An 18,618-nucleotide genomic window follows, 5' to 3' on the forward strand; every position below is an offset into this window, starting at 1 on the left:
AGTTTAAAGTTCCTGTTGCATTTTTCATCTAAGTAAAGCAAATCCCCCTGCTAAGCAACAGCCCAGGTGGCCATGAATACTGAAACACTAACTGCATGTGTGGCATGCAGGTATTAGAGAGGGTGTGCGGATAGGCATAGCAGGAGAGCAGCTGAAAGCAAAGCAGAGTGTCCTTCCAGGGAGGCACTGCCACCTGTTAGCAGCGCCGGGAGCTGGGCCCTGCTGTGGGACGGCTCTGGAGGCATTTGAGAGCTGATGGATTCTCATTCATTCGAAGCTTCCTGCAGTTACAAAGCACTGATAGAGTTTCACTCTTCACCAGCTGGAGCTCCAGGCAGGGGACTCTCTCCAGAAAAGGAGCTCAGGAGCTCCTCCCCAGGGAGGAAGATGAGGGGTGGTCTAGAGAGGGCGCAGCCACTGCTACATGTCACGACTGACACAGCAGAGATGGCCATTAGGCACCTCCTGTGCCAAGAGGAGTCTTATGTGGTGAAAATGCAGCTCAGCAATTATCAAAGGAAAAGAATGTAAAAGAAAACATGGCCTCTAAACCTACCTGGATCTGCTGCCTCTGCTCAGGCAAGACACCACAGCTCAGTCTGCCTCCTTGCAAGGCTCCCAGGGAGTCCCTACTGCAAAAAGGGGAGCAGCAGGGGGCAAGGCACATTCAGTTACCATCAGACCATGGGCACCTAACTTCAGGTTCTTCATTTATAAAAAGAAGAGCTGAAAAGCCACCCATCTCATCACAGAGAAGCTTGCATAGCGCCAAACGGGGGAGGATTTCCTCCCCCATTCATTCCACACGAGCTCTACGGGTAGGTGGCTACGCACAGAGATGAAGGGCAGGCGAATGGATGGCTGTAAGCATGGCAGACAGGTTGGAGCACAGGCGGACAGCTTGCTGAGTGCTTTAGGAACAGGGCCTGCTTGAAGTGGGGATCGTTAGAGGTACTGCAATAGTCCCGGGTGATACGTGATGGACATGGGAGTCTGCACTGCCTCACATCTTGCAATAGTGAAGGCTCAACCTGTGACCCCCCAGCACATGCCTCACTCAGTATCTACCAGAGTCCCCATATGGCAGTTGCTGAGTGGTCTGGACCACTGGTGCCTGTCAGGACAAACACACCAGGCTTCCTGGCATTTCACCCAGGAGTTATGAAGCCGTCACTCGCTCAGGCTGTCTCCAAACAGTGCCAGCATGCCTTGGTACACTGCCTGCTTTTCACCTGATTGTCATTTTTGGATGCTATTACTGAGAGACATTTTTGGAGCTTCAGGACTGGCTGGGGAGAATGAGGCCAAATTCCCAGCCTTTCTGCCTCCCCACTTCTCCCTTGCTTTCTCTTTTCTGGAAAGTTTTCCCATGCTAAGTATAGTTCCTAACAGGTGCACAACCAGAGGGGACTGTCAGGAACGCAGCTGTCCCCACAGAGGCCTGGATCCATCTCCATCTGTCTCACTGGAGTTATCCATGCTGTCTAACTGAGCTCTTCGGACACAGGATGGGGGAACATCAGAGATGCAGACAGGGAGGAGATACATGTACACACACACACACACAGAGGGAGGATGATTATTCCGGGGAATGCCACAAACAAAGCCTCTGACATCAAACTAATGCATCCTTTAGGGCTTTAAAGAGCCCTTGCCACACACAGGCAGGCTGCCAGCTAACTCATCTCTTCCTTGCCATGCTAGCAGCCTGATGCCAAGGTCAGGCTTTAAACGAAAGCTGACTGCTTTGTAATCCCCTGTGCCTCATTTGGGGATGCCATAAGACTGGTAAGAATCAGTGGCAGAAAATATTTGAGCGGGGCCAACTCCAGTGCAATGACTGAAGTGGTTCCCTTGCCCAGCCAGCTGCCAATCCTGCCTTCCACCCTCCCAGCCTGGAAGCACAGGCAATATAAAGACAGGGGCAAAGGCAGGGGAGATCCCTCTAACGTACCTGAGAGTGTGCATGTGTATGAAGCACTCACAGATCACTGACGTCCAGATGCACAATGGTGACAAGGTGTCCTAACTGAGAGCTGCAGGGGCCAGGTGCTGCATAATCTTCCTGGACACCAAGTTGTCTCATCGCTGTATAGGGGATATAGAAATATGAGAAACAGAGATAAGCAGCAACCCCGCTCACAAACTAAAGGTGCTTCCTACCCCTATGCGAGTGTCCTCGCATAATTTCAGGCTGGTATGACATGAGGAAATAGTCATTTTGCAACAGACTGCTGCTCCTTGCCACATGTTGCAGCAAGAGCAGCTGATCTGTTTTATAAATCTGGGTCCTGGGATGTGTGCGGTGTTAACAAGTTGGCTTAGCTTAATAGTAGGGTGATGAAAACCACATGCAGGAAATAGGATGGTACCTTGACATCACCACCACCATCGCTGAAAGAACAAAGAACGAGGTTTCTGCATTCACACTGCACCACCGCAGAACATGCTCCATGCCATGCTTTGGCCACAAAGTCCAAGGTCTGAACTCAAGGAACCCAAATCCCAACTAAATGCTAAAGGTCAGTGTCCTAAGCTGCAGGAAACTGAGCCACAACCAGCTTCCAAAAGTCTGCCTGGGGCTCAGAGAAGCGGTGGGATGGTCTGGATGAGACAGATGTGCATAAATCTTTTGCAGAGGGAAAATCCATTTCCCTTTTCTTATTCCTTTGTTAAAATGAAACCACACTGCTACTAGCAAGCCTCTGCCCAGTCACACACTCCCAAAGGAAGAACCACGAGTCCCTGGGTCTGGGGCGCTCCAGCCTGGGTGAGGAGAGCGCTTGCCTGCAGCTGCAGCGACAAGCTCTGAAGCCATGCAGGTGTTACAAGGCAGTGAGCCCAAACGACACTGCCATCTGCACTGCCCAGATATCCCTTTCCTCCTAAGGGGTTCCTCAGCAGGGCTGAGTGCAGGTGACAGTGATGTTTGGGGCCTCCCTACTCCTAACACACGCATTCAGATGCAGACACCAGCAGGAGTTTCATCGGCAGGAAGAGCAGGATCAAGTCCAGATTTACTAACACCAGCACTGATTACAGGGATGGCATCACCTTAACTTTTTTCTTAAACTGCCTTACCTTCTTATGTCTCAATTTCTGTCCCCTCCTCCAGGTTTTCAGGGCTTTGTATGGTTTCCTTTACCCCTTTTACAACAGCCCTTTTCAAAAAGAAGAGTTGACTGAAGCTCTTTGGGTCTCCAAAGAGTATTCCATCACATTGGTGCTGACAGGGCTGGGGCTGCCAGACTGAGTTATCACAGGTCTTGCCCTCCCCTGCCGTTCATACCTACTCACCAAGGGAGCATTGGTCCAGCCCAAGCAGAGAAGGTCAACTCCAAGCTGCAGAAGTCTCCAATGATTAGGGAAGAGGCATCAAAGGGAAAGAAGAGGAAAACAGATATATCCCAGGCCTCTCCCTTTTCTAGACATCTCTGGAAAGTCATAATTGAGCTCAGACGGCCCCAGGGAGGGAATGAGTTATACAGAGTCACAAACTTTTCATGATCAGGTCACTTTGCATCAAGGAGACTCCAGCCACACATCATCCCCAGCCCTGAACCCGGTGTCTCACAACACTCGTGGCACACAATCTGGCATTTTTTTCTGTCCCAATTCAATCCCTCCCTGCCCAGTGGAGGGTCGCATTCCTGTCCTATTATCAGGACCTATGCGGTTGTGCAAGAGAAGCGGTGATGCTGATTCAGAAGCAATACAGGAACAGTGAGCTGGGACTATACCTACTGAGAAAAGGAGGCACATCTCATTATTCAAGTGGTAGTAAAAATATAGTAGGTGTTCTCACACACTAGCATCATTCACTCCAATTCAGGAGGGCTGCGCTATTCAGGAAGGATGCTGCTGTGGGAGAAATATCATCTGAATGCTGAATCACTAGCTCTAAAGTGTATCTGCGCTCAGGAAAAAGGGACACCTCTTACCAGCTCTGGTCAGTCCTGGGTGACCATGCAGCAGAGGACTGTCAGGCTAAGAAAATACATAGCTAACACTTGTAAATAATTTTTCTACCATAGCCTGGTAGCCCAAAGGCCACAGTAAATCAAGACAGAAGCAACACCCAGCAAAGTCATCTGCACTTGAACAGCACAGCTGGAACATCTGCGGCATTATGCAATCTCCTGCCTGGCCAGACATGGGATTGAGAAAGAGTTTTTCTGCCCTTCCATGTCCTCTACCCAGCTGAAAAAAGAGCTGAAAACCCCAAGCCAGTAGAGAGGTAAAATTCTCTTTGTCTTTGCTCTTAATCCCAGCTTAAGACTGCCTCAAGCTCCAGGACTCCTGCCAGCACCCCAGCAATGAGCACGCTCACACCCTGAACACGCTGGTGCCAAACGGGACCTGGTCACCAAAAATGGGATCTGGACTTTGCCCCTGGCCAGGGCCACCCAGTGCCACAAACCCAACAACAGACCTAAGCAGCCTTGGTCAAACCTTGTGCCTGTACTTTACAGTATGAACAACAATCTGGCAGGGTCTGATATGCTCCATAGGATTAGAGTTGGTGAATTAAGAATCTATAAAGATACTGTCCAGACGGGTATCGGCCCTGGAAGCCCCAAATTGCCAAGAGCCTGGACTTTACTGTGAAGCTTTCAGAAACAGGGTGTTTTCTTCAGTCCCCCACTCCTGGGGCCCTGCGCCTGCATGCAAAATTCCACTTTTGTTATTGCAAAAATGGCACTCTTAGCTCCCACAGCTGAAAAGTCTGAGAACGCAGCTCAAGGATTAAACCCCTCCTTCCCACACCTACAATAAATAAAAGAGTTAAAGCCAGATTTGTAAACTATAAGGATTTTAAGCCAATTCTGTGACCATCTCAGGCAGTTCTGGTGTTCTTTGTAGTTGGTGAGTGAGACTCATGGGGAGATGTGGGGCAGAATAAAGGGGGCTTGACCATGAAGACTGGGATGGTTCCCTCCGACGTGGAGATTTCTGGAGGCAGAAGGACTGACAGTGAAGAGGCACAGGAAACAAAAGCGGACATTTGAGAGACATTTACAAACGGATTTCTGAGCCAAAATTTCCTCTCAGTCACACCAGCACAACTCTGTAAAACCACCTGGCCTCTGCACCGTGGTTTGAGGACAATTTGACCTGGAGTCTGAACAACAGGATTAAGCACTGGATCAGCAGAAAAATGATTGCAGATACTTATTATTGCTTGCTATTGGAGAGTTATTGTTACTACAAAACATTTGTTTCCTTGAGCCATAGTGTGTAAGTGTCGGTGCCTCTGCTAGATTTAATGGTCCAATTATCACAGGCTGTGTCACCTCCTCCCCATTCTACATGACGAGACCTGCTCTTCTGCCTTCATTCCCCTCTCCTGTTTCGCTAGCAGGCAAACACACCTTTGCCGCTCCTTCATGGGTAGTCTTCTTTTTAACTTCTCCCATGCTCAGGGCAGGTGGGGGTTGAGGGAAGCCAGACACATGGAAGAGGCAGTCTCTGGGCTGGGTATCTCACCCTAAAGATCGCTAGTTGGGAGTGGGTCTTCTTCCCTGGGTGAAAATCTATGTTTTTATTTACTTAGTGAAAATCTAACCAAATGTTCTCATTAGAGTTAAAGTCATGTCAAGCTCTGACTTGACTCCCAAACATTGCAGTGAGCCACTGTCCTAGTCTCCAACCACTCGCCCTGCCATACACCGTCTGCTCAGCTCCCCAGCAGGCTTCACCTGGCATTAACAGCAGGAGGTCTGGCTGGGGTGTCCAAGGAGAAAAGGAGTGGCAGGGCACTCCCAGACAAGAAAGTGCTTCCATCACCTGAATAGTGGTGAGGAAGTTACATCTGGGCACAGATCAACCAGTCTCCTGTCAGCCCCACAATCCCTCTCTAAGGAATATCCTGCAAATATTTCAGAGGCAAAGAAACTTACCTTTGGTACAAGGCTACTCGTAGGGCACTACCTGAGCCGAAAACCAATACAGACATGGGAATGGTGAGTGCTGCTCCTCCCCACCATGGTCACTCTCCAGCAGGGCCATGGGAAGAGTTAATATTAAATAAAGAGTACTAGAAGGGGCAGGGACTGGGGTGGTGGGGAAGGGGCTAAGCTCCTCTTCTGCTCTCCTATGAGCAGCCTGCAGCAGTTCATCCACACCTAAACACCTTATCTGAGAACATCAGCTTCCTGCCAGGATATTAAAAGAGCAGTATAACAAACAGCATTAGAGAGTTTCACAACAGCATCAGACGTTTATGTGAATAAGAACAGCATCCGCAGTGACACTAACTCAAATGAAAATCATAACAGCTATTGATTCCCCTGCTTCAGGGTATAAGCTGCCTGCCAGCTGGGGTCAGTGTGAAATCTCCCCCCATAGGGTAGTATTGCACAATTATGGGCATTATGGGATTTTTATGCCTTCCTTTAAGGCATCCGGCCTTGGCTTCTGGTGGAGACAGGATACTGGGCTGGAAGGACGATCGGTCTGTTCAGCTCAAACAGTTTTTATGTCCTAATACAAAATCAATGGTTCTCTCACTGAGACTCCATGCAACAAAGCTGCCTGCTGTGTGCATTGCAGCTGGCAGGGCAAAAGTGGGACTAAGACCTCGGATCTTCCCAATGCTCCTTGGTGCAACACAACCCTCAGGCCCTACCCAGGCTCACTGTCTCACCTACAGTCACCCCACACTCTCTGGGGATCAACACGCTGATGCCAGACCCCTGCAGTCCTGAGCTCGTACACTCAAGAGATCACTAAACCTCCTGCCTCCTATGCCAGAGATACCAGATCCACAAATCTCTGCAGCAGCAGCTATAATGCAGGTGGGTTGTAGGTGCCTGTGTCCTTTAAACCAGGCCTTCCAACTGTACCACCTCTTCAACAGCCTCTTTCACTGACAAAAGGGCTGTCTGTCACATTAGGCAGGCTGTGGAAGCAGAAACAGCTGTCTTAAAAACTGTATTTCAGGATGCACATGGAGATCCCTTCTGCTTGTATGGAACAACACCTCATTCATCATTCAGACAGACAGCCAGAGCCACTCATCTTCATTTGATGACACCTTTTATCTACAAACACCTAGGTTAAGACTCACAACCAGCCTGTGAACTGGTTAGGATCTTTTCACCAAGCCAAGGGCACGCTTTCCTGTCTCACATCCAGCATGGGGCTGGAGACTGGAGGAACCGCTTGCTCTGATCATGACTTTTACAGCAGGACTTTTCTGAAAAGTCACTATGCCCACAGTGACTGGAGCAAGCAGTTCTCCTTGAGCTGATTATTTTGGTGTTTAAGTGGAAGCCGAGTTCTGCAACTGCAGTGAGTGCGGTTGACTTGTGGCTTGCCCTAAGGGAGTCAACAGCACTGCTGGGAATCCTGACCCAGGAGTCCTGACTCAGGCATTCTGTAAAACCACAGGGCCTGCTGTTTCCATGCTCATCTTTGTGCTCCTGTATCTCTGCTGGGGCCACCACAGTGCTGGAAATGGCAGGATTTGAACTGCTTTTGCACAGGCATAATAAGGGGATCTTGCTGCTGCCATGTGCTCGGGCACAGTGGTCATGCAGGGGCAGGGAGGGCTATAACCCCTCTTTAGCACTGACTGTACCGCAGCTGGCCCTGCCTGCTGGACCCACAGCAAGGAGAGGTTTTAGCAGCAGCTGTTTAGAGGTTTTAGCTCCAGAAGCTTGTTCCCTTTGGCTTTGTGTCCAGCTGTAAAACTGCAACAACTTCCACCTTACTCATCTTCCTACTTCCACCAGATCCCCTTGAACACCTCTCCATCCCACTGAAGGCCACCCCGGAGCTCCTCTGCCTCCTCCATGCCACTGCCATTCCCAGCTGCCTCCCACTCTCTGCACGGCAATGCCCACAGCCCTTTCCCACATCCCCTGCCCACCTTGGCTCACCAGCTAGCCAGGTGAGAGCCAGCCTGTCTGGCAGGTCCAAGGCTCCCCATGCCATGCGTGCTCCACCAGCCTGCCCACACGGACTGGCTGGCCAGCCACCAAACTCACTGCTTGGGTTGAACAAACAGCTTCAGTAGCTACCTGTGGTCCTCAGGTCTGTGGTCTGACACCAGACACCTCTACCCACTGGTCAGATGGGGCTGGAGTCAGTCAATGTGCGCAAGAATGACTGGAGGAGAGCTGGGACTAAAAGGCATCCTCACCACATACACTGGGTTGCCTTAAAGGATGGTGTAAACATCCCATAAAGCAAATAATTATGCAATATTACATTACAGGAAGAGCTTTCACCCTGACCCCAACTGGCAAGCAGCTTATTTCACTGGGAAAAAAGACTAAAAAATTAGGACCTGACTCTGAAGCAGTGAATTTCTCTTGGTGGTACTTAGAGCCCAATGGCAAACTGACCACTCGAAGTGATGGTAGAGAACCAGAGCCAAAGCCAGAGCCTCTAAATCCATCCTGTGACACTAAACACTACTGCAGCCCCTGCTTTGCTCCCCTCTAATCACAGCACTGTGCTAAACTCTTCCTTCACCTCCCCAGCTCTATCTATCTAGGGGAACAATGTCCTTAGTCACACAGGGATGTTGACCAAATCATAAAGATGTAATGACATTGTCTCGGCTGACGTGCTGATCGATGCTTTTCATGCAAAATTATGCTTTCTGCAACTAATAAATATTGATCTTTTTTGTTCCTGTGTAGCACTGCAATAAAGAGTGACTTAAACATCTGTCAGCACTGAGCATCCTCCATCGCTTTCCAGTCCCCAGCTCCCCTGCAGCCACCCAGCAGCACCCCTTTGCATTTCTTACTGTTCTTACATCTGTCCGAGCCCATCCAACACTGATGCCAGAGCACCGTGCCTTATCTCAAGGAGGGCACAGCACCTCTGTGAACATCCACGTCCCCTTATTTTTCTGTCCTTTGAACAGTGCTTACTTTACAGTGGTTCATAGGAAGAAGTAGAAATTAAATGGAATTGGAGTGAGTGCTGGGGAGGGGGAGCAGGGTCACGTCCTGGGCACATTTAGGATAATAAACAGGAGAAACTAGGCCAAGTGGAGAACGAATGGAAACATTTACAACTACTTGGCAGGGGAATCGTGTAAACACTAATGAGCATGGTCAGACTGCTTGAAACTCCTTAAATCAAAGCTATGGAGCTTGGTAGCAAGCGCCTTGTGAAAAGTTTTGTTGGACACAAGGCATCCATTCAGCCCTGCTGAAAGGCCAGGGTCCATGTGGTGGCTGTCCTGCTCTATTTGCTCCTCTGCTGGAGCAGGGTCAAGCAGTGCTCTGCATTTCACACCCGCTTGGCTCCCTCGGTGCCACACCAAAGTGCAAAGCTGTGTTGGCTCAGGCCTGCTCCCGTACGCAGAAGGGATCACAGAGTGATGTGATGGTACCTCTTGGCTTGGGTTCCTGAGTTCTTACAAGGCTCTGGGACCCTGTTTCCTCCAGGTCTCACTCCATTGCCTCTTCTCCTTCCACCCCCTACATGGGAAGAAGAGCATATCCACGTCCTCCGTGAACCAGAGAAGGGAGCTGCACTGGAGAACATGAAGTGTGAACTCAGATATAGGACTGCAAATAGATTGATGATAACAGGCAGAGGCCTGGGTTCAGTCACTCCTGTCTGGCAGACACGCAATGACTGAATTTGTTCACTACGCATATTTTGGGAATAGATTGCTTTCCTTTGCTGAAGGGACCAGATTCATACCCACTGTGAGCAAAAGAGTTAAGTTGCAACAGAGAACCAGAAAGCAGGAAGGGCCAAAGGTCTCCGGCACCCTGTACAATCTCAGGAATTCCCATAGGTGCTGCATACATGCATACACACTGATTGCAGCAGATGATCCTGCTCACCGCTCCCCTTTCTATCATTGATCTGTTATTATTTCCCTGTTCTGGGGGAGCTGCTGTAATGCATCCTGCTCCTTTTCTTTCTGAAGACTGCTCAGTCAGGCAGGGACCTGCCCTGCCTTTGGTGACCTGTGTCAGTGTCCAAATGGTGTTCAGGGTGACCAAAGACTTGGGATTGTGACCCACTCTCCATCCTTCCAGCACATAACTTGCTTTCACCAGCAGTTTTAATGTGTCCTATTTCCCCCTTCCTCATGCAGACAGCCAAGTGCTGCAAAGGCATTTAAGGCGAAAAACCTACAAATCAAAAGACACTCCCTCTGGACTATGGAGCTTAAAATATGACAGCATCTCCCCCAGACTGTGAATGGGTTCACTGAAGAGCTCCCCCAGTCCTGAGACCCTCCCCTTCACCACCCCCTCCTGGGAAAACTGGAGAGGCAAAGGGCTGCTGTTCCAGCAGATTTGCAGGAGTGGGAGTTCAAGAATCAATGAAGCTCTGAAAGCCAGTGGGGAAAGTCATTCTGCACCTTCCTGACACCAGGAATAAATGATTCAGTGGGAAAGAAAAAAAAAAAATACAACAACCCTCAAATGAGGCTGGAATTACCCACTGGAGAGATATTTCATCTTGAGGAATTGTGTTTGCTGCAGCGTTCATCTCACTGAGCCACAGCAAGGCTTTAATATCCAGCAAAAGGTCAAAACTAAATGGGAATTGTTACAGCTTGCCGAAGCCCCTGATGCCAGCCCACCTGCACACACACGATGAGCTCCCAACCCCTCACATGGGGCAGGCTGGGAGCGAGAACCGAACCCACTTGCAAACACTTCATGCATGTAACAGCACTCGAGGTACTCACAGGTCTTCGAGTGGCTCTACATTCATCAGCCCTTCCCACCTCTGCGAAGTATTATCATGCCCAGTTTATTAACAATCATCTTCCCTATTAATTAGACAGCACCTGCCATCTTGCAAGCCCACACCCAACTCTACCTTTGTAATCTCTCGTCATGTCAAAGTTGCAGGGCCTGGAGATGAAACCTGCAGGGCTCAGCTGCACGGGAACTGCTCCGGTCACAAGACGTGCTCCCTCACTGATGTCCCTGCGGCACAAGGATTGGCAGAGTTAGCTCTCAGAGCTAAGGCAGAACGCACTACTGGGACCAAGGTGCTCTCTGTGCCTGTGCTCTGCCACCTGACAGCAGTATCGCACAACTGGGGGCACTGCTTTGACCCAAAGGCAGCGTTTTTCAGTGCTGCTCTTCAGCCTCACTTGGTCTGCAAACCTTTGCTTGCCCCCTCTGCAGTTTGAGAGATGGGCACCTTCTGCCACTGCAGCACTGCCTGCCTTGGGTACCCAGGCAGCAGGGCCTCATTTGTGGTGGAAGGCACCTGGATCCCCACAGGCTTTGCCATCCTCTTTCACCTGCCTCCTCTCTACATCCATATGTAAAAAAGGATAATAAACACTAGTAGTGTGGTGGTACATCCTTCCCTTCACGCCAGTTTGTACCGGGTGCTCTGGCGTGGCCTCTCTCACTCCCACAGCAGAAGGAGCAATCAGGGTAGTGGGTTTGTGATACTGCTGAGCTCAGGCAGCATCACAGACCTACCAACTGGCCACAGCAAACTCAACTGCCCTCCCTTCCAAAAAAAGACAACCAAAAGATCAGCTGAACCCATGCAGCACCCAGGGAGGTAGAGGACATGCCCAACAGCCTGAAGACCTGTGTGCAGGACTTTATCATAAGGCCTGAGCCTTGCTGCTAAGGGCACTCTGCTGCTTCAGGGGCCAAATCCAGCAGAGCAGGACTCTTCTCTGCCAGAGCGAATGGCAAGAACACAAGACACAGCAGGAGCCAGTTCCTACACTGAAGCCAAGGCCTGAAACAGGGAGCAGGGCTGAGATGGACCACAGAAGAGTATCTCCCTCCCCGATGGGCTCACAGACACAGTTCAGCCCAGGGCAAAACAGGGGAGTGCAGCCCAACAACATCCTGCACTCATTCCCTTTGGAGGAGGGATTGGGTACAAAAGGAACAGACCTGCCTGCTTGGGTGTCTTGAGCAGGGTGAATTTGAGGTGAATGCTGGGAGCTTCCAGATGTTTCCACTCAAGGGATCTAACTGAGCAAGGCACCTGTTTATCGTAAAGGAAGGTGGGATTTTAAGGCACTTGATGGCTGCAGGGGGCAGCTGTGAGCTCCTCCTCATTTGGAAACATCAATGCTTGAAATATCTTTTCTGAGCAGAACCACAGAGACTTTCTGCCAGTGCCCTAGTCCTGACCTGCTGCCCTGGCAGCCAGCTCTGTCCCTTGCTCCTGACCTGTCCCTTCCCGTGCTCACCTCCTGCACCACTAATGCTGCCAGCTCTGAGGAACCCCAGCCTGCTCAACTTCTTACTTAAGGAAGATGTTTTTTATGAGGATCACATTGCACGTTTGGGTCTGCTTGGCAGTATTTGAATCTCCAGCATGTACGAGTCCAGGGTGGTCCTCTGGGGCTGTGGGAGCACCCTCCTCATGCCCATCTGCCTCATGGCCCCCATGGCCATATTGTTCTTTCCACTTCTGCTTTGGTATTGCTGCTGTCTCCCTCCATCCACACATCTGCTCAGCCTCTCCTCAGTAATTTGTACTCTTCTTCCTTCCCTTGGACTCAGCTCTGCCCTCTAGGAGTTCAGCATCCCTGTTCCTGGAACTCTGCTACAGCCTGGGATGAATTAGGCAGACAGGAAGTGGAGGGAAGGCAGAGGTTCCCAGAGAGCTTCCTGCCTCCTCTTCACCATGACAAAGGTGAGAGTCCAAGAGAAGAAAGGAGCAAATGGAGCCCTTCCTATAACATCCAACTGTCCTCCCAAGAGGGAACAATGCAGGTCAGCAAGCTGAGCAAATGGGGATTTTACCTAAAGCAGAGATGAAAATCTGCTTGAGCTTTGACGTTTATAGCAAAACTGGTCCCAAGCTACAGGCAAACTCCAGACCCTGCAATGAAACAGAAAGATTTGAGAACTAGCAACTCTCCTGACAGCCCTGTGCCTTCCACCTTCCATCTCAGTTGTCCATCATGACCTGAAGCCCTCCTGCTTTCCTGTTCAGGACCATATTAAACTCAACCAACACATCTCCATCCTGCCCAGCAATTCCAGCTGCCCTTTCAGCCCTTCCTGATGAACAAGCTGCCATCCATGATTGGCAACATGCTGGTTTCTGTGCTGATGTGGATGAACATCCACTGGGGAGTCACCTGAAACTACCACTCTCATTTTCACTTGTGACTTAAGCCAGATTTCACTATGTACAGAAAGACTACATTTTGCTAAGGTTAACACGAGATATTTTTTTGTTCAAATATTTACAGTTAAAGCTCAGCAGAAAGTCAACAGGATTCTGCTGGACAACGCTCAACTATCGACATCTCCCAAAGGAAAACAGGGTTTTTACGTGGTAATTAAAACATCTAGAGATGTCCAAAATTCAGCCCTCCCAATTGTTCCCGGGCCAGGCTGGGTCCATGCCATACATCCATGCCTCTGAGGGAAGCAGGAAGAACTTGCTGGCCTTTTCTTCCTAATAATGGTTAACATGTGGACATTGCCAGAGTGGGTCACCAGCCCCTCACATGGTCATGCTAACAGAGGAGGTGGAGACCATCTCTGAATTGCAACCAGCAGCCACATACTTGGGAAACCAATGCTATGAAAAATGGGGTCAGATTGCTTCTCCCTGTGTTTGGCTTTGTTGAGCTGTTTGTGTCTTCTGGATGCAAGACTTCCCCAGCAACGAACCAGAGGAGTCATTTGGAGATCCCATCCTTTCTATTCAGGATGTTTAAATTCAAGACTCAAACTTGTGGTTGGCAGGGAACAGGGGCAAACAAACAGCAGAATGATCCACTGCCAGTTCCTGACAGCCCAGCATAGGGCAGGCAGCCAGGCCAGCCTTCAACAGTTATCCCTCCTGTCAGTGGGAAGTGTTGGAGTACAGAGGTACTGGCTTGAGGGCCCATCACAGATTTAAGCTGCTCAGGCTTAAGCACAACAACAGAAAATAAAAAAACAACGCACAATAAGTGTACTGTAACATTCGGGCTTTGTTCCCTCCTCTATAGGTTCTGTTGACCATCCCCAGGTGCTTCCTGAAAGTTGCACTCTCCTATGCTTTCCTGTTTGGGTACCTACCTCTCACAGCTACATTGCAGAAGCAATGTTTCACTAGCAGAAGGAAGGCTGAACTCACCCACAGCTGCAGTAGACATCTGGGGGCTTGAGGAATGTCCCCCACTCACCCAGCAGCTACTGACTGCTTCTAAACATTTCTGTTTGCTGCTCCCCCCACCCCCACTCCCTCTTTTTGGCATGTCAACCTCTATATCAAGCTCCCCCATATCCACTCCCACACCTTTTGTGTGTGCATCTGAGGTTTAATGGTTATCTGGGAGTTAAGTACAGCTCAAGTTTGACAAAGCTTCTGTGGCAGATGCAGAAGCTCAGGTAGGAATTACCCTCTCCCTTCTCTGCTCCTTTACAAAGGTCAAGGGGTGGCAGAGGGAAGCTGACCTCCTACCAATGAGCACAGGCTGAATCCCTGTGTGAGGAGCCATGAAGGGAGAACAGACGTCTTCAGATGTTACTCCCACGGGATGAAGGCTGAGTTGATTTAACAGCCTCCTTTCCCTGCGTGGACAATCAGCTTCCCCAGGGAGTCAACAACTTTCTGAGACTTCCCAAATAGGCAGTGCTTTTCTGAAATGAAGCTCCTATCTTTAAGATTTCTCATCTATCTCCCAGTGCCCTGGGCACTGCGTAAGCAAGCTCTCTGTTCTCTCACGCAACCGCGTCCTGCAAAAGGCTCAGCAGCAGCTGCATCCCATGCCAGCTTTCCTCACTGCTGGATGCAGAAACATTTCCATGCAGCTGCGGTGTGTGTGTGTGACCCTGGTGTGATCCCCCAAATCCACCAGGCTCACAGGGAATGCAGGAGTGTACACAACTCCTTCCTCTCAGTCGCCACCATCTTCCCCTCCAACAACACAAGCCACAGACCTACAGCCGGCAGGTCAGTGTTCCCCCTGCGCTGCTGAATAAGGAAACACTGAGGCAGGAATGCAGACAATATCCTAAACAAATCTGCTGTTTACAAAGTCCCCTGTAAACTGTTTACATTGCTGGGGAGAAACCATGGAGGAACAGCAGCTGGAGCATGTTCTTCCCAGTGCTCCTGTGGGAGTGGAGCTGACGCATGTCTGGAAAGGGTGCAAACATATGAGAGAAAAGAAGAGGCAGCAAAATCCCAGCACCACCCATTCCCCCAGCCTGCCAGGACTTCTGGCTACCTCAGCAATGCCTTCTTGAGCACACTCCAAGGGAGGTGGCATATCCCTAGGGTGCAAAGTGGCATAGCCATGTCAGCTGCACCAGGGACGGCCAACCTCAGGCTGCTGGGTGAGCTGACTCCCTGCTGCCAGAGGAAGCAGACCTGAAGGAGCCAGTCCTGAACCTCCCCTGGAGCCCCTTGGTTCTCCGATGCACGTGAAGTGTCTTGTGACTCTCATCCTATGAAGACGCGGTGTGTGGCTCGCAGAGGCCAGCCTCCTGCTATATTATATACATGTATTAAGAGCAGTAAAAATGGGGCCTCAGAAATACCAGCAAGAACATTTTGAAGTCCTGGCATAAAATAAAAGCCTCAGTGTGCTTCTAATCTGCCCTGCTTCCTGTCTGTGGAAACCTCTTTGAAGTGCCTGTGCATACGGCAAGGCATCAGTACAGCGTAGCAAGTTCGGCTGAAACACCCATGACCCCAGCTACCGCATCCCCCCAGGACAACTGTGGGCTGCTGATACAGCGTGACTGCCCAAGCCAGTCTGGGGGCTGAATGCAGGGCATGAAAGGCTTTGGTGGAAGAAAGAAGGGTTAAAAGTAAAACACACTCTGTATCAGTCCCCTTCACACTCACAGACCCGCTCACAGTAGAAAGAGTTTGTTACGTTGAAAGGGCTTGGCCTTGAATGGCTGAGCAGGACATGAGAAAATATGGCCTTCACCCAAGGAACGTGATAAGTGCTCTGAGCCTGGAAATAGTGTCAGAGAGTGGTATGTGGGGATGGACAGCCAGCTAGAACAGCAAGGACAGTGAAAACATACTCCCTACACATGATATGGCAACCCTGACCCAATAGTTGGAAAGGAATACAGGTACAATGATTAAAAAAATAAGAAAGCGGGCAAACTCACCCATTTGGTGTTGAAGAGCAGGCAGCAAGAGACAAGGGAACTGCATTGCTCCATCAGCAGGGGGGAAGTGATGTTCATCTACATACACTCCCAACTGTATCACCAGAAGGAGTCCACTCTCGGAGCCAGTCCTGCCTTCATTCTCCACCCAGTTGGTCTTCCAGGGCCCAGTTGTGTCCCTTTCTGACCAGGGAGAGGATGGAGGGGTCTCCCAACAGAGCTGAACATCTCAACCAGCAGGAATATCAGAGGAAGCTGGAGGACCTCTCAAAGACTGAACTAAAAGAAAAAAACAGGGGAAAAAAAAAACCCAGACATTCTCAGTCCATCTCATAACAAAAGACTGTCAGGTTCCTTTGCTGAAGCAAAAAAACTCAAATCTAAAAACATTTTTCAGAGCCAATTGCAAAGACTGGCCAACCCAAAAGAAAATTTGGTTTTGGTTTCAGAAGCTTTTGTGCAGTTAAAAAAACGTTCAGCCAGCTAAATTTCTGAACAAAATAGCTCTTCAAAATGAAAACTTGAGCAGTTAAAAAAAAAAAAAAAGTCAGAAAAGACTGAAGCTTTAATCCCACATGAGTGCTGGGTGTTTTTCCCTAGCTGAAACAACCTGCTGAATTTGACCAGAGTTTTGCAAATAGTTTTGCTTGACCTCATATACATGGCTCAGCTCCCGTGACGAAGCACCTTCAGATTCAAGTCCTTTCAGATGAGCATCAACCCATAGGGATACCCTAGTGCTCCCTAAGCCTTGTGAAACCCACTGCGGAGGTAGGTAGACACAGTTTGAAATTCATGCTAGCATCTTTTGGCTTCCTTCTGGTGACTCAGTGTGCACCAGTGCCCAGCTATGTCCCTCCTAGCAGTGCCTTCTCACCTCCACACCCATTACCACCCAATGCGAGATAAGCAGTAAAGCCATTGGGGGATCTGGTTTTGAGTGTTCAGGCTATGATTTTATCATGAGCCTTTAGAAAGTGGAAAGTGAAGCAATTCTCCTTTCCAAAAAGCATTTATGCTCTCCCCTTGCGTCCATATGGGCTTGTTATGTTAAGGCTGCTCATAAAATCTGCTTGGACCAGCCCGACACTTAACCTTGGTTCCTGAAATGATGCTGAACATAGTTTGTCTTTGTCCGTGCTCGGAGCGAGGCTGTGTTAGCACCAGTTCTGCAGCTCTTACTGCTGACAACCATTGGCAAAATGAGTCTTTTCTTCAGTATGCAGCAGGGCTCTGATGGATGTAAACCAACAGCCCTGAGCACTCATGGTTTTTTGCAAAGGCTTTCTAAAAGAAACTCCAGATGTTAGCCCAAATGTCTCATGCATTTTCCAATTCAGTTTTAATTGTTGGTACTGCGCATCACCTCTCTTCATACAATGAGCTGCCAGTTCTGCCCTAGACTCAGCCGCCTTTCAGAGCACAGGCAGGGGAAAGAGGTTCCTTTATGCAACATCTCTAGTGCGATCATCTTGCCCAAAAGATCCCATAGGCAAAGGCGGAAAGACAGTACAGCAAATTCATCTACCACAAATTCACTTATGCCCAATATGACAAGCTGATCAGAAAGCACGTGCATCCTGTGAATGGCAAAGGTCTCTCTTAAATTGGTTAAGCATCTCTTCCCTTCCTGTTCCCAAGGGTTTTATTACTACAAACCATTAAAACACTGCCAAGATGGCCATGAATTAAATACAAATTTTCTCAGCATGAAGCTCCGGTCCCATATGTTTGGCGATACCCCAAAATCATCCACTGTAACACTTTTGCAGACATCTACCTAGACCAGCCCCATACTCTCAGCCTCCTTCCTCACCTTTAGGGTGCATTCCCATCCCTCCCCATCTGTTGAGAGGGGACCAATACAGAAATGCCTTGACAAGACAAGCAGGAGATTCTGGACCAGGATGGCTGGGATACAGTCTGTCCCACTGAGAGCTGTGGGGATGCTGCCCTGCGGGAAAGGGCTTCTAAGCACAGCTGAGAGGTGGCAGTGGCATAGATCACCGCTTGTTTATTTAGGTGGGTGTCACTACCCACTGTGGCATGCCCAAGGTCAGGGAGGAGTAGGAGCCCTCCACCCCCTGCATCTCTTCACCAAGTGGTCTGTCTAGACAATCCTCCCTGCTGGGCAGCCGGGGACGCTGAGGGCCCTGCCATGCATGGAAGTATTAATTCTTGCAATTAATTCTCTGTCATCCCCAAAATAGCATTCCTGTGCAGAGGAACTTAGAAAGCTGAGTGCCACAGATCAGCAATTAAGGGGCAAAGACAGACTACAAAGGGAGGCATTGCAGGTCACACCTGCACTGCATCAGAGCTGCTCTGGGAGAAAGCCCTTACCAAGCTCCGGAGGGAACAGCAGCTCCTAAGTCAAACCCAAGTAATAAGATGATCTTGTAGGGGGAAAGATTAATCATTATTGGCAGCCAAGAATGTGCAAGTCTAACAAAAGCCAAAGGTTTTTTTTATGACAGTCCAACTGCAGCTGGGAAGACAATGTTAGCTAAGAATCATTAAACCTATTGCAAGAATAAATTTTCTTTGAACCAAACCATAAAAT

At 49.5% G+C, this 18,618-nt stretch overlaps 1 long non-coding RNA gene across 1 annotated transcript in view; it reads right to left on the bottom strand.

Moving 5' to 3' along the window:
• Window positions 1-2,088, bottom strand: part of LOC140656188 (uncharacterized) — a 40,119-nt gene extending 38,031 nt beyond the window's left edge. The window contains exon 1 of the long non-coding RNA XR_012044003.1: window positions 1,955-2,088. This is a non-coding gene — a long non-coding RNA (uncharacterized lncRNA). The remainder of the gene's footprint in view (window positions 1-1,954) is intronic.
• Window positions 2,089-18,618: the final 16,530 nt, after the last annotated feature.

This window comes from Ciconia boyciana, chromosome 8 (genome assembly GCF_034638445.1).
Source record: "Ciconia boyciana chromosome 8, ASM3463844v1, whole genome shotgun sequence".
Classification (NCBI taxonomy): Eukaryota; Metazoa; Chordata; class Aves; order Ciconiiformes; family Ciconiidae; genus Ciconia; species Ciconia boyciana.